A 13,354-nucleotide genomic window follows, 5' to 3' on the forward strand; every position below is an offset into this window, starting at 1 on the left:
AACCCAGAGATTGACCCCAAGACTCCCACATTACAGATAGATTCTTACCATCTGAGCCACCAGGGAAGCCCAAGTATACTGGAGTGGGTGGGTAGCCTATCCTTTCTCCAAGTGATCTACCTGACCCAAGAATCAAACCAGTATCTCCTGAATTACAGGCAGATTCTTTACCAGCTGAGGTACTAGGGAAATCCATATAAATGCACTTAAATGGCAGGAGAATTTCAGAAAAACATCTACTTCTGCTTTATTGACTACGCCAAGCCTTTGACTGTGTGGATCACAACAAACTGTGGAAAATTCTTCAAGAGGTGAGAATACCAGACCACCTTACCTGCCTCTTGAGGAATCTGTATGTAGGTCAAGAAGCAAAAATTGGAACCGGACATGGAACAACGGACTGATTCCAAACTGGGAAAGGAGTATGTCAAGTCTGTATATTATCACCTGCTTATTTAACTTACATGCACAGTACATCATGGCAAATGCCAGTCTGGATGAAGCACAAGCTGGAATCAAGATTGCAGGGAGAAATAACAATAACCTCAGATATGCAGATGACACCACCCTTGTGGCAGAAAGTGAAGAGGAACTAAAGAGCCTTTGATGAAAAGTGAAAGAGGAGAGTGAAAAAGTTGGCTTAAAACTCAACATCACCAAAGGGGTGGGAAGACCACCTAATCCACCCCTCTAACCCAACCCTGGACACACCCCTACCCTCACCCCCTGTAAGGAACCAGCTTGTCCCTACCCTCAGTGAGCTAGCGAGGGAAACTGTTACTTGTTCTTGCTCCCCCTGCTACAGCAGGGGCTCCAATAAAGCATTGTCTGAATGTTTTTTTTCTGGTCTCTGATCAATTTTTATTAAGGAGGTCAAGAACCCTGGTGGGTAAAACTAAAATACTAAGGTAAGTTTTTTTTCATCCCAATTTTAGCGGTAAGGAAACTGAGGCTTAGAGAGTAAATTACTGGCTGAGGACACAGTGACAATAAGTCCTGCAGCCCAGATTACACCCTGAGTCAGTTTATCTTTGCAGGGTCAGGAGTTCATGCTCTTGATGGGGTGACTTGAGGATGCTATGTTTCAGCAGAACAATGATGGGATCTGGTGTCACAACATTTGGACCCAAGTTCTGACTCTGCCATTTCCTGACTAGGCACTTTGCTCAGTCATTCAGTTTCCTGATTATGATGGAAAAAATAATATCTACCTCACAGGATTATTTTGAGATTTACGGGCAATAAAATTGCTATAAATTTTGAGAAATGGGGTGGAGGATAAGTACATTTATAAATATTTTACTAAGATTGTGAAAGCCCCAGAGCTGTACACAAACACAATTTGGAGCAACCAGAGGGTGAATTAAGAACACAGTCTGTGGAACTTGAATTCTAGGTTCAAATTTCAGTTCTTTCGCTTACCAGCTGTACCCTTGGGCATGTTAACTAAGGGTTTCTAAGGGTTATTATTTAGAATAATCCTTTCCTCAGATGATTATTATGAGTTAATGCATGCAAAACTTTTAAGAGTCCTTAGCAGTACACGCTGCTGCTGCTGCTAAGTCACTTCAGTCGTGTCCGACTCTGTGCGACCCCAGAGATGGCAGCCCACCAGGCTCCCCTGTCCCTGGGATTCTCCAGGCAAGAACACTGGAGTGGGTTGTCATTTCCTTCTCCAATGCATGAAAGTGAAAAATGAAAGTGAAGTCGCTCAGTCGTGTCCGACTCCTAGAGACCCCATGGACTGCAGCCCACCAGGCTCCTCCGTCCATGGGATTTTCCAGGCAAGAGTATTGGAGTGGGGCAAGCACTAAATACACGATGATGGTTTTTATTATATTTGTGTGAAAAGTCAGGATATGACTTCTTAGTTGAGAAAGTGAGACTAAATAGCAATTCTCTAATTCACTTCTGGGTCCATTGAGCTGTTACGGATTAACAACAGACTTGGAAACCCTGACCATATTCTTAGTCAACCCATATCTCTCTGTGTTTTTGTCTCTGGGTACTTCTCCACTCTAGAACTCTGAGGGTTAGAATAAATGAAAGCCTGGCTTTTCAGAATATTGCTTCTACATCAAAATTTGTTGATTGGATGGCATCCTCCATTTTACCTTCTTATTAAAATTTCTCAAAAGTATCTCAAGATATATAAAAAGGAAACAGTGAAGAAAGGGAATGCATTATTCAAAGAAAAGAATCTTGTTTCCAGTTTCATTGCAAATATGCCTTTGGGAGAGAACTGTTCAGTTTCCTAGACACTTATAGGCATCTTAGTAATGATCAGATACATTAACAGATAGATAAATCAATTCACAAGATAAAGTCTTGACCGTCTTCTTAAAGATTTCCATCGAAGGCATCTGATTTACTTCAATATGTTAATTTGCTACTCTCTCTAGATGTGACAGCTTCATAGAGATCAAGATGTTTGGAATTTAATGGAAATAAACCATTAGTCCAAGTACTTAGATTTACCGAGTGTTTTATCAATAATCATAGAGTGGCAAGCCAAAGCTTGCCAGGTGATCCTCCAGCCCAGAAAGAATTCTCCTGGAAAGGCATTGTCATAACTTGGGTGAGAAACAGCACCCACTTGGGGTATGGGGGATGTCTGGGGTGTTTTCTCTTTGCCTCCAGATCCATTCTCTGCCCTTCTCTGCTTGGTGGCCCGCTTTACAAAAGGAGAGAGTTGTCACTTTCTCCTTCTCTCTCTCTGGTATCCCAGTTTGGCAACAGGCTGTGTTCCTTCTCCATGGACACAGCTTCTCCAGGGCAGCCCCTCCCCACTGGTTATAACATTTACTGGGTTACAGAAACAGCTTCTTCCCCTTGCCCCTTTAGGTCTAGAGGGTAAGGTAATAGCTCCCAATGATGGCTAGACCCTAGGTATGTCAACATCCCTTGTTGATTCTCTTCATCCTGCCCACATTTCATATGTAGCCTTTTCATTAAACTTTCCTTAAATGCATGTTTGAGTATGCTTCTTCCTGCTGAAATCCTTATTGACAAAGGAGAGAACATTTTGAACCTTTCCCAGGTACCAATCATGGTGGGTAGGCTAAGAGAGGCGTTTGCTCATAAGAATGGAGAGATTTGGAAGAGCATTTTTTTTTTGTGAGACTGAATAGTCTCTATGGAATGATGATGATGTTTAGTCACTCAGTCAGGTCCAACTCTTTTGCAACCCCATGGACTGTAGCCCACCAGGCTCCTCCTCTGTCCCTGGGATTTCGTAGGCAAGAACACTGGAGTGGGTCGTCATTTCCTTCTCTGGGGGATCTTCCTCACTCAGGGATTGAATCTGCACCTCCTGCATTGGCAGGCAGATTCTTTACCACTAAACCACATGGGAAGCCCCTAGGGTATGATATTCAATCTTCAATATCAAGGAACTCCTCAAGACAATCTGGCCAGAGTGGAAAGAGTGTGTCCAGGAGGGTTTGGTGTGGAGACTGTGCTGTTCCTGGTTGAGGACATGTCTGTTTCTCCCTAGGTCTGTTGTGCCATCACTCAAATCTCTGTCTTCACAGCTTACACTACCATCCGTGTATTTTTATGAGTACATTGTTTATGGGTGTGTTTCTTTACCTTATTAACTAAACTTTAAGCCTCTGGGGGGTAGAGTCCATGGTTTTTAGCTTCTAGTTCCAATCCCAGCAACTCAACATACACTTTGAACTTGGTGGGTGCTTAATAATGACAAGTTATGAAATTCTCAGCTTAGAGGCTAAAGGGGAAGAAGGAAATATGTCTCACTCTTTCCTGGATATTCGTACAGGACCTAAGTTTTGGGCGACTTTGGACAGCCTTCTCCTTTTACAGCTACCCTAAGGAGTAGGAACCAGTTGTGAAGAGCCATGGGGACAGGTCAGAATTCTACATTATCTACATTCGCTTAGAGGAAATTTGGTTGCATTTACGTCCAGCAAAGAAGCTTCCAACAAGAGACATGAGGCTCAAACATGGCTTAAATGAACTGGGTCTGAAGGAGGGTGAGAAACAACCCATCTTCAGATGAGTAACTTGTCTCAAAGGCAATGCAGAGATTGCCAATGGTAGGGACTTAGGAATAGAGCCCTAGGGGACACCCTGAGGGACAGAAAAAGACAGGGGTCTGCATACATGTGAACCAGCATTGCTCCTGTATACTCTCGTACAAACAGGTAGAAATGACCTCCTGTTGGAACACAAAACCCAAAAGCAAAAAAGGACACAGTCCCTGGACCAAGTGGCAGAATTCAGATTTCTGTTCACGGAATGTCCTGACGGCCTTCAGTCTAAGCAGTGGCGCTCAGGCTCTAGGGTTTTAGAGCACACACACGGCTAGAGTCAGCCAATATCAATAAATCATTTAAGACCTTGAGCTGCGGGAATTGTGGGTGGGAGCAGCTTACATCTCATGGGAGAAACTAACCAAACATCAGCCTCCACACTGGTCAGAAATACGTTAGTGGGATTCACACTTAATTAAATGCAAGTCCAAAGCCAAACATACAAGGTGCTCAATGAATTTTCTCTAAATGTAATATAAAAAAAAAATGCTTAGGAAAGGAATGAGTTAAGAGGGATGGCACAAGAAAATAAACAATTTGAAGCATGTCACTAGTCACAGAAATGTGGAATCAGACTATCAGAGCTGGAGGGAATCTTAGCTGTGCAAACATGGACATGTTATTCCTTTCCTGGGAAGAGAGTAGCAAGGACAAGAAAGGTTGAACTTTTCATCAAAGGAGCATTGCATCTTCAGGACCAACTGTGCTCTTAATTAGAGATGTTTGCCTTCTAACATTGTATTAATGACTGTTGAGAGACATAAGAGTTTTCTTAACCTGCCTCTTTTCCCTCTTGGAAGAAGTACCTCCTTCTTTTATTTAGTGAGACGCTGAGGATAGTTTCTGCTTTGGCCCACTTGCTTCATTTTTCTGGAGTTATTAGTAATTGCCCCCTGGTCTTCCCCACTAGCATACTGGACACTTTCCAACCTGTAGGGCTCATCTTTCAGTGTCATATCCTTCATACTGTTCACTGGGAAAGACCCTGATGCTGGGAAAGATTGAAGGCAAAGGGAAATGGGCAGCAGAGAATGGGATGATTAGCTAGCATCATCAACTCAATGGACCTGAATTGAGCAAACTCTGGGAGACAGTGGAGGACAGAGGAGCCTGGTGTGCTGCAGCCCATGGGGTGGCAGAGTTGAGCAGGACTCAGTAACTGAACAATGAAGGTAGAGTGGGGAGGTGGCTCTACTATGCAGCAGTCATCCTGCTCCACACACAAAATTGGGTTCTCATTATGCACCCATTTTTTAGTGAGCAAGTGAGGCTATGAGAACTTAAGTATCTTGCTCAACCTGCATGATTTTCACTTAGCATTTTCACCTGGAAGAATAGGATGGTTGAGAGCATCGATTGTGAGAGAACATGAGGATTCTAACTATTTTATAGTAGCAGGGCTGCTGTGTTCAGTGTTCTGGGGCAGCTCTGGTTTCTGGCTAAAGGTATCTCCCACCCAGGAAGCCCTGAGTGGAGGAGGGGGTCTCATGCCCAGGCCTGTTCCATCACAGTTCTCCATTCTCTTCTTTACAAGGAGGTGCAAGGTGTTAGTATGTCAGTAAGAGTCCTGTCCTGGGGCTTCTCTGTTGGCTCAGTGGTAAAGAAACCACCTGCCAATGCAGGAAACATGAGTTCCATCCCTGATCCTGGAAAATCCCCCATTTCAAGGAGCCCATGTACCACAACTATTGGGCCTAAGCTCTAGAGTCTGGGCATTGCCACTACTGAAGTCCACGTGCCCTAGAGCCTGTACTCTGCAATAGAAGAAGCCACTTCAATGGGAAGCCAGTGACCCAAAACTAGAGAGTAGCCCCTGCCTTTTGCAACTGGAGAAAATCAGTGCAGCAGTGAAGACCCAGCAGAGCCAAAAATTAATTAATTAAAAAAAAAAAAAAGATTCCTGCCCTTGATTGACTTATAGATAGAGGGAGAGAGAAGTCCTTACTGAGGCAGGAGATAGATGGGCCCCAGACTGAACAGTTGATGTCTCTTCCAAGAGGAAGTTGAGCTCTACTCAGATTAGAGATAAAAGACCACATATTCCTCATTCTTGAAGTCAAAGAGATCTTCCTGACTACACATGTACAGAAAGGCTCCCTGGAGGTCAAAAAGGGAGGGGGCATCACCCCATAGTAAGTAATGTTGACTACCATGGGCCTCTTGTCTGGAAGGCATCTTGGCTAAAAGATGTGGGTGTATGCATGGGAGGACCCTGAAATAAACCAAATAGACTCAGAAGCAGGCAAAGCAAGATGACTGGCCAAAGGAAACCCAGAAGAAATGCCCCACATAAGTGATTCAAACCAAAGAGAGAAGGGGCACAACTCTCTCTCTTTGAGCCTACCCATGTGTCCATCCACACATACTGTACTCTTTTTTCCTTCTAATAAACACATTACTTGCTTCACTACTTTCTGTTTCTATGTGGAAATTCATTTCTACACAGCTGTGTAGAAATGGGCCAGGACCTTTTCACTGGCCACTGGTCCCCAGAAGTCTAGTGGCTGGGATTCAGAGCTCTCATTGCCACGGGCCAACTTCAATCTCTAGCCAGGAACTGAAATCCTGCTTCAAGCCCCTGCAGGCCGAGGCCACCCAAGATCATTTCCACCCTGAGGTGGGACAGTTATCATAATACTAGCTGTTATTACTGTTCTGTGTGAATAGTTTCTATGTATGAGGTACTGACCTAAGCACATTCATGTATCAACACATTTAATCCCAAAGCAAGCCCAGGAGTTCAGTGGTGTTTCTACCCACATTTCAAAGACAAGGAAACCGAAACACAGAGAAGGTTTGAGTCAGGAAGCACTGGGGTAGTAATTTTCTCTGATGCCTGGAGAGAGATTGGTGTGGAATGAAGCCAAATAAAGACAATCTGAAGCAAAGAAAGGAGATAAGGGATGAATCTAACAGCAACAAGTCCTGCATTTTGAGAGAGATTCTTGAGAGACAGAAAAGCATTTGTACCTTTTCCTTGATTACAAGGAACGTCTTTAGTCCCTTTCCCAGACAGGTGAACAGAAGCAATTGTCTTCCATTTAAGGGAACGTTGGCTTTCTACCAATTATAGCAAAATAGTTATGATACCATATGGATGATGTAAATTTTCTCAAGGACCTACGTGGGACTCTTATTTAGTGAACTAAATAAATTAGGTTTGTTATGTATTTCCACTTATATTTTACAATATACTTCTAATTCATTCGATAAATCTACTAGTAAATAAACTAGGTTTCAGAAACATTGCTACTGATCTTCCCATATATCCATTTTGGTGGTGATATGACTGGGCTTCCCTGGTAGCTCAGCTGGTAAAGAATCTGTCTGCAATGCAGGAGACTCCAGTTCGATTCCTGGGTCAGGAAGATCCCCTGGAGAAGGGATAGGCTACCCACTCCAGTATTCTTGGGCTTCCCTGGTAACTCAGATGGTAAAGAATCCACCTGCAATGTGGGAGACCTGGGTTCAATCCCTGGGTTGGGAAGTTCCCCTGGAGGAGGGCATGGGAACCCACTCTAGTATTCTTGCCTGGAGAATCCCCATGGACAGAGGAGCCTGGAGGGCTGCAGTCCACGGGGTCAAAAAGAGTCAGACATGACTGAGCGACTAAGCACAATGACATGACTATTAGTATATGAGCTGGTCTCATAGCCTCACTGAATTTTTTAAAAAATTGTATTGAATTATAGTTGATTTCCAATGTTGTGCTAATTTCGGCTATACAGCAAAGTGACTCACTTATACATACATGTATTCCTTTTCATATTCTTTTTCATGATGGTTTACCACAGGGGAACTGAATCTAGCTCCCTGTGCTGTACGGCAGGACCTTGCTGTTTATACATGCACATGCTTTGATACAACTTACACCTAAATACTATTAGAAAATCAAGTTGCTTAGGGTCAGCATGTATTCTGTGAGGTTTTCAAATTATAGATGACCAAGGCCAATCAAGAGAAGCTAACAATTCATGGGAATTTTTAATTTTGTTGTTGTTTGGGCACACTGAGAGGCACGTGGGATCTTATTTCCCCGACCAGGGAAAGAACCTATGCCCTCTGCAGTGGAAATACGGAATCTTAACCACTGGACTGCCACAGAAGTCCTTGATGAGAATTTTTAAAAGCGTGTGCTTGGAGATGACCCCCCACTTAGGGCCCCAGAATCTAGAACTGGAAAGAGCTGCTACTTCCAGGTGAAGAAAGGCTGAAGGAAATTAATTTGCTCAAGGATCCAGACATAGGGATAAAGAACTAAAACCTGCCATCCTTTCTGCTTCTCCCTTCTGTTGATAGCTTGTCGCCCACACTGTGGGAAGCTTCCGTGGGGGCTGGTGCAGAGAAGGCCTCCACTGTCCCCTCCTGGAGTCGTCACATAGCCGCTTGGGGCAGGAACAGTAGGAACCCCCAGTACATCTCCCCTATAGCCATTCCTCCCAGCCTCTCCTGCATAAATCCTCAGACAGAACTGTTTGGGGGCAGCGTCGGTCTGTTAGTAAGTAGCAGACTGCCGCTCTGGGCGGCTCGGAGATTAGACCCTCACACCAGTGAGTCACACATGGGATTTCCTCCAAGGCTGACTTGCCGTGTCTCAGTCATCCAGTCACGAAGCCCCAGAAGCCTTCAGAGACCCTGCGTGTGTGTGGGTGCTTATCAAAAAAAATCTGTCAAAGTCGGGAAGTTTCAGGAAAGCGAATTAAGTCACTGACAGCAGGATTCAATGAAAGGGGAGCCATGACAGCCCTCGTAAATCCATGATGAGTCATCGTGCCCTTAAGTGGGTGTATGAATATGAAGGTGCAATTACTGAGAACCACTCACTGGCCTCAGCTCTCTCCCCGCAGGCCAAAGCTGAGGCTTCTTATAAAAGTAGATACACGCCCAGGTCCCTCTCTGAAGCCTGTGGAGAGACTGCTATCTTAATTTGCTTGCTGAACAATTAAGAACTTCCCCACATAGAATCTGTGGAGCTTTTATATCATATATATTTGTACATCCCAATTTTGAAAGCATTGATGATAGAAAGGAGTATTGTCTGTGAAAAAAAAAAAAAAAATTCCTACCAGATGTGTAAGTATTTTGTAGCATCAGTTCAGTTCAGTCGCTCAGTCGTGTCTGACTCTTTGTGACCCCATGAATCGCAGCATGCCAGGCCTCCCTGTTCATCACAAACTCCCGGAGTTTACTCAGACTCAAGTCCATGGAGTCAGTGACGCCATCCAGCCATCTCATCCTCTAGCAAGCCTATAATCTCTATTTAAGGAAAAGGTCTGTGCACTGGAAGAATTTCATTTAGCAAAGAGGCATCTCATTTATGTACGATTCACACATTTGCAGAGTTGTTTGAAAATTGGGTTTTGGTAAACAAAATTGTATCTGAAATTCACAAATGTTTATTCTTTGATGAGAACCTGCACTTCATCAACTCAGCAAAGTCAGCCCATTTATCCTTGTGAAATATATATATATTTTTTAATTCCAAATTTCTGAGTTTCCCTGGTGGTCTACTCATTAAGAGTCTGCTTGCTGATGGAGGGGAAGATGGAGGGGACACGGGTTCCATCCCTGGTCTGGGAGGATCCCACATGCCAGACAGCAACTAAGTCCAAGTGCCACAACCACTGAGTCAACACCCTAGAGCCCGCAGGCCTTAGAGCCCATGCTCCGCAACAAGAGAAGCCACTGCAACGAGAAGTCTGCACACGGCAACGAAGAGGAGCCTCTGTTTGCCACAACTAGAGAAAGCCCTCACACAGCAACAGAGACCCAGTGCAGCCATAAATAAATCTTTTTTCAAAACATTCCAAATTTCTGGGATTTATATTTCAGATCGTCACTTGTTTTATGAAACCCAGCAATCTGGAAGCTGTGTTGAAATGAATCAAACTAGAAAATTCCCATTTTCAATGACGATCAGTGTTAACTCTTCTCACCAAAATCCAGGCCTCCCAAATGAGAAACAAAACAAAATGAAATATCAACCATAACCATAAAAGTAGATACACGCCCAGGTATCCAAGAGGAAGCGCAAATGAAATTATTTGATTAATTGAAAACATGAGCTTTAGCAGGTTATATATTCTGTTCCTCTTTCCAGCTTAATACCAAAACAATAAAGAGAACTCTGATTCAGGAAAGTCATGGACAGACCAAGGTAAATAGGCTGGCCATCAATTATCATCATGTAAATTAGGCACTTCTGGGGAGCTGGGTTCACTTACTTAGGCAATCAGTTTACGATGCTTTAGGACTATAATTCTCAACCCTGGTTGTACATTAGAGTCACCTGGGGACCTTTTGAAATGCACTGATGCCTGGACCCACCCCAGAATTAGAACTACAGGGGGATGGGGCCTTAGCAACCGGAATGTTGTTAAAGTTCCCCAGGTGATTTTAATGTGCAGTCAGGGATGAGAACCACTGATTTAAGAAATCAGCACCTGAAAATCGAGCTTAAGTAGCATAGCAACATCTCTGTACCCTCCGGGGCAGTATTTCTCAAAAAAGAGAGGATGTGGACCATCTAAGCTGCTGGGTAAAAATGCAGATTTCTGGGGATCTCTGCCCCCCACCCCTGGGTATTTGCACTCTGAATGCACTCTTTAGGCAATCCTTTTGTACTATAAATCCTGAGTCTACTACCTTTAGGGTATCCAATTTTGAGGTATTACTGAAAACTTTGGAAATGCTTGTAAAGGCACACAGCTTTTGCCTGCTTCAAACATGCTACTTCCCAAATTGGCTGCATGAGTCATCATGAGGTGACCATTTTGCCTCCCAAATCTTCTGTAGCAAATGATTCTCCTCTCAGTAAGAATCTCTTACTCCAGATACTTTTTGACCCTCCTGTTTATCAGAATTTATCCATGCACTATTCTCTTGCCCAGAGGTCTATCATTGGTCATCAGGTCGAAGAATTAATATAGATGAGGTGGACTGGAGCAAAGCCCTGCAGAGCCTCCTCCCATCCAAGTACCAAACCTAACAGTAAATGATTAGGACAATAGAGTCATAGACTCAGAGTCTGATGCATGTTTCTGACTTGTTTTACAGATATTCTTACAACAGTCCCGGGAAGAAGAAAGCTAACTGCGTGATGATCTGACTGGAGCTATGATAGAAGCTGCTCCATCTTGAGCAGTACTGAAGCTGTGGCTAGCACAATTCCAAGAACTGGTCTCAAGGGGATGGCATTAACATTACTACTCTATATCTCTGTAGGTATCATAATAATTGTAGCTTGCTCTGTCTGTATGTGTAAGGGGGCAACGGAAACAGTCAGCAAAGAGATGCTCTAGACCCATGCTGACATCTTCCACTCTGAGAATACAGTGCCCTGTATCAGCATGAAGAAATCACAGAAGATAGAACTTCACCCCTAATCCCACAGAAATGGACTGATGCTCTGACAAGTGGGGATTTGTCAGCAGCTCTTTGCAGGAAACCACCCTCCGCAGGAAGCTGCTTTTCTTATTTTAGCAAAGGTATATTGTAACTAACTTTTAAAGCAAGCACTCCCATGTTCTACTCCACTCCAGCCAGGCACATCTTTCACATCTTTTGATCACTCAATACCTGGCCTAACTTGTTGGTTCCTTCCTTAGATCAAAGAAATAGAAATGAAGACTAAGTAATTAACAGATGACCAGGTCTCTCCCCTAGCTTCCCCTTCAGTAATCTCCTGAACAAACTGTGTGATCAGACTGTGTGAACAAGATAAGATCTAGAGGACGATCACAAGCCTGCTCACAGCAGGGGACAATGACTCTGATCCTGTGTGTCAATGATTATCTGACATTAAAAGCTTTCATGACTGAACAGAATCTTCTGAGACAGTTTTTTGGGGATGCTAAATCTACCATCTTTCCAGATTGCTGCTATCCTTGAAATAAAAGGGAAGGGGGCAGGGCACAACATTTAAAAGAACAACACTATGCTAGGACATGAAAAAAAAAAAAAACTGTTTAGAACAAGCAAGGTACAAGATGGCAGAAGATTTAACTTCCAGTGCAACTTCAGTCTCATTAAATGCTCACTGTAACATGTCAGCAAGCTAAATGACACATCCACAGATGTCATGACAGATCCAAAACAGACCACAAAGGTTAAAAAGTAGGATTCCCAATTCCTGGAAATCCCCATCCCCTTCCCCAAAATAGCTAGAATATTCCCCCCACTCATTAGCCTATGAAATTACCCAGCCCATAAAAATTAACCACATCATACTTCAAGGTCTCTCACTTTCTGAGATGGACCACAGTCTGTGGAGTATTTCTCTTTAAATAAATCTACTCTTACCTGTCACTTTGTCTCTCTGAATTCTTTCTGCAATGAGACATTAAGAACCTGAGACCAGGTACGATATCAGTTAAAAGACTGGATTCAGGTCTCAATCAGAGGTATACAGCTACATTGTTGATTAAAGGCATCTTTCCATTCTACTGACATTTGTGAGTATGTAATTGAGTTTGTAAGTGGCAAGTAGCAGGACCCCTCTATGTGATAACATAGGGAATACTGTCTTCTTCTTCCCACATAACTAAATTTTTGAAGCTGCCATCAATGATTTAACTCAAAACCAGGTATGAATACAATAATAGGGGGCCATCTGCCATCTGATACCCACTAGGCACACCAGGTAGATGGCCACCTACCCAACCACAGATCATTACCATGCTTCTGATGGAAGAGGTTTCTATCTCTGGGCAGTTTCTAAGTTCTCTGTTTTCATTTCCTACAAATATATGGATTATCTCAAAACACAATCCTCTATAGGAGGGTCAGTCAAATCACTGGCATGGTGGGTAAACTGATGATTTTAGGACAATAAAGGTGCTTTCTAAAAAGCAACTTGCAGAAAAGTAACCCTTAGATAGGTTTGAGAACAATTCAAATTCATCTCAAAGACAAAATGTTCTTTGTTAAAGGGAAATCAATTCTTTTAGTACATTACTTCCTAAATGACTTCTGTAAGATAACTCAGGATCTATAAAGACTCAGCATTTGCACAGGCTAAATAAATCCAATATTTTAGTTTATTTATTTTGGCATTTAATCTATATTTTTCAAAATATTTCTTGTAAGAACTGGGTTTTGGGCCTGATAGGCTAGATTTTTTTCTCCTGCTTTCTATATAACATGGGATGAGCTAGTAAATACAAATTAGAAATCAAATGAAAATCAAATTAAATAATTGTATTTGGGTGAAGTGAATATGGAGGAAGAACATGACACAGGGCTGGTAGTAACAGTTACATAATAGACAGCATAGCCTGAGGTTCTTAACTCATCTCTCC

At 43.0% G+C, this 13,354-nt stretch overlaps 1 protein-coding gene and 1 long non-coding RNA gene across 2 annotated transcripts in view; one reads left to right on the forward strand and one right to left on the reverse strand.

Moving 5' to 3' along the window:
* The window catches only part of USH2A (usherin), a 1,013,951-nt gene that overhangs the window by 53,872 nt on the left and 946,725 nt on the right, over positions 1-13,354 (reverse strand). The window lies entirely within an intron of this gene.
* On the forward strand, positions 10,422-11,881 carry LOC129652842 (uncharacterized). The gene is made up of 2 exons (XR_008714809.1): positions 10,422-10,593; positions 11,112-11,881. It is a non-coding gene; the product is annotated as an uncharacterized LOC129652842 (long non-coding RNA).

Source organism: Bubalus kerabau, chromosome 5 (genome assembly GCF_029407905.1).
Source record: "Bubalus kerabau isolate K-KA32 ecotype Philippines breed swamp buffalo chromosome 5, PCC_UOA_SB_1v2, whole genome shotgun sequence".
Lineage (NCBI taxonomy): Eukaryota > Metazoa > Chordata > Mammalia > Artiodactyla > Bovidae > Bubalus > Bubalus kerabau.